Consider the following 3,705-nt stretch of genomic DNA (forward strand, 5'->3'; position numbering starts at 1 on the left):
TATAGCCCTGGCTGTCCTGGAACTCACTTTGTAGACCAGGCTGGCCTCGAACTCAGAAATCCGCCTGCCTCTGCCTCCCGAGTTCTGGGATTAAAGGCGTGCGCCACCACGCCCGGCTTTAGATAGTAGTCTTAATCAACATAATAAAATTACCATCAAAGAACCACTGAGTCCAACCACAGCAAAATACAAATGCTTTGAAAGGCACAAAGAGAACATTTACTAAGATGTGTCATATGTGGGCTATAAAATATATCTTAATAAAATTTGAGAAAGCAGGGGCTGGTGAGATGGCTCAGCAGTTAAGAGCACTGACTGCTCTTCCAGAGGTCCTGAGTTCAAATCCCAGAAACCACATGGTGGCTTACAACCACCCATAATGAGATCTGAAGACAGCTACAGTGTACTTACATATAATAAATAAATAAAATCTTTAAAAAACATTTTGAGAAAGCAGCCGAAATTATGTGAAATCTATGTTCATACTCCAAAAACATAATCTAAACCATAAATAGAGAGTCGGTAATTTGGAAGTATTTAGAAACTCTACAACATAGTTTTAAATAACCTATGGGTCACACAAGTCTCAAGAGAAATTAAAATGTTTTAACTAACTGAAAATAAAAGGTACAGCACATCAGCAGTGTGCTGGAGCTGAATTTTAGAGAGATAATTATAGGATTAAATGTCTATACAACAAAAGAAGAAAGATTTGAGGGGAACAAATTAAAGGTCCAGCATAACAACCTGGAGAGGGCAAGGAAATCAAACCTAAAGCAAACAGCAGAAAGAAAAGACTGAAAAGGAAATTTTAAGAAATCACTGGGAACAAAAAGAGAGAGACAAACCCCTTATACTTTGAGCTGAGGCTGTAGCCCAGTGGTAGAGCTCTTGCCTACCAAACCCAAGACCCTGGGTTCGATCCCCAGTTTGGAAGGAAGGAAAGAAGGAAGGAAGGAAGGAAGGAAGGAAGGAAGGAAGGAAGGAAGGAAGGAAGGAAGGAAAAGAGAAAGGAGAAATCACTGAAACTGAAAGCAATAGAAAACATGTGGACAGACTTTGAGATCCTTGTGCCTGCAGCTACCATCATGGAAGCTATCAACTGCCACCACAGCTGCACTTTGGGCCAAGTCTCTTCTCTGTCTTTGTTTCTACATACAGGAGTCACCCAGAGCCAGTGACCTGCTGTTCCTGTGATTAGCCAGCCCCAAAGCAGCTGCAGTGATTCCTCTATCCCAATGATGCTTGGTGACTTCCTCTTCTATCTCTCTCCCCAAATCCACTTAAGCTAATATTTCTGCCATAATTTTGCTGCCACAGGATCAATCCTATCCTATTGGCTCATTTTCTAGATGCCTAATTCACTTACCCTCATAGATACTGCCAGCCTAGCTGCTGCCTCCATGGGTGCTCTGGTCCAGAGAGCCAGCGCAACCCTGCACCTGTGCCTTCAAACATCCACAAAGTACAGAAGGATCCAAGCCCAATAATCCATGTAGCCAAGGCTGACTTCTGCAGGCAGAGTACTGCATAATGCCAGCCCTGGCCTACACAGCTGCACACATGTCAATACCTCTAACTCAGCCCCAAAGCTGATCAAACCTATGCATACCCTCTTTCTTGCCACCTCTACTTCTATAACACAACAAATAACTGAAGATAGTCATGAAATGTGTGTGAACACAGAGGAACCCACTTGTGAGGATACAGAGAAAGCAACCATTTGCAAACCAGAGAGAGCCCCCGGAATAAAGTAAACCAGGGGGCAGTGGTGGTTCATGCCTTTAATCCTAGAGCTTGGGAGGTAGAAACAGGCAGATCTCTTGTGAGCTCAAGACCAGCCTGGTATATATAGTTCCAGGACAGCCAGAGCTCCATAGTGAGACCCTGTCTCAAACAACAACAACAACAACAACAAACCACTCACACACAACAAGAGGACTCACTGGACAAAGGTGCTTGCTGCCAAGCTTGATGATCTTAGTTTGGCCCCTAGAAAGGAGAGACAAACTCCTACAAGTCACTCCCTGATCTCCACAAGCACACTGTTGTGCACTTAAGCACACACACGCACACGCTCACACACACACGGGCACACACACACACAGAGGTGGGGGGTATAATTTTCAAAACCAGAAATGATCTTCCATTTCCATATTCAACAGGGAAATGAAAATCTAAAGAAGGATGAAATGCCATTGTATACATGATGCAATAAGGACTAATACAGGATACCTAACACAATGAATAAGCAGACAACAGCAACTGTTGATGATAAAACTGGAACATTGGCATCTTTGGACACAGCTGTTAGACAGGTGCAATTATGGAGAAAAGATTGCTTGCTTTGCTTCTTAGAGAAAAATGCATAGGTTTTCTATGAGACCTGACAAATTTTTCCTGTGTGTAACTTGTAAGAAACTTGCAAATACACGCTCATAAGTGCTTATATGGAACACTAAAAGCTGCATTATTCCCAGTAGTTGTATTGTTCCTGTTCTTATTCATAATAGAAGAAACCAGATGCAACCTAATAGTCACCAATTGAGGAATGCAAACAAAATATGGGTTATTCATAACCATAATTTTATTCAGCCATTCAAAGAACAACATGCTAGCAAATTTTTGAATCTTAAAAGCATGTGTCACACAAAACAAGCCCAACAGAAATACTTCATCCTGTGTGTCATTCTATTTCTATAAACTGTCCAGGACACACAAATCCACTGAAACACAGTGTAGTAGATTTCTGGTTCCCAGCAGCTGACAGGAGAGGTGGAGGGGGCATGGGCATTAATGGGGTAATAATCATGTTGTGGCATTAGAGAGTGTTATGGTTTCAAACATTTGTGATTATACTAAACAATATTAGATTGTTTGCTCTAAAATAAAATGATATTATCTGTTTAAAAAATCAGTCACATGTGAGGAGCAGGTGTGGCAGCAGTCCCAAGATGGCGCCCAGGACTGCAGCCAAGTCTTATGATTTGCACCTGACTTCCTCATACACCAGAAAATAAGCCATGACCATCATGAGAACTGCACAGGTGCACCATGATGCAGGATCGGACCATATGGCGAGTGATGATTCTGGCCAATGGACTGCTGTTACGTAGACTGGGCTGATGGGGCGTGGTTGAGGGGTTATATAAGGGATTGCGATTGGGGGCAGATATATACACAAGAGACTATTCTCAGAGGGAGATTCATGCATGCATGTTGAAAGGTTCCTGAATAATCCACTTTGAGAAGAACGTAGTGTCGTTTCTTTCTGCTGGTCGGAATCGGAGGTGACAGTCACAGATTTCTATTTTAGGGAATTAGAAAACAAATCAAACCCATAATTTTTGGACAGACATGGTTGTGCATGACTTTAATCCCAGCACTCAGAAGATAGAAGCACGTAGATCTCTGAGTTGAAAAGACTGCGTTACACAGTGAGTTTCGGGTCAGTCAGGGCTATGTAGTGAGATAATATTGATCATAGTCACCCCATTGCTCTCTGTACCAATGAACCCCTTCTTCCCAACAAACCTCTCCTCTCCTTTTGTCTGTGTGTGTGTGTGTACACGTGTGTAACCTGCTGCTTTTAATTGGACTGCTTACATGAATGTGGGTGGGGCTTATTTACTTGAGCAAGGAAAACTTACCTGAGGATTCTAAGCCCCCTTCCTCACCGGGATTTCTTTCTTTTTTTTTTTTTTT

This window comes from Mus caroli, chromosome X (genome assembly GCF_900094665.2).
Source record: "Mus caroli chromosome X, CAROLI_EIJ_v1.1, whole genome shotgun sequence".
In the NCBI taxonomy this organism is placed as follows: domain Eukaryota; kingdom Metazoa; phylum Chordata; class Mammalia; order Rodentia; family Muridae; genus Mus; species Mus caroli.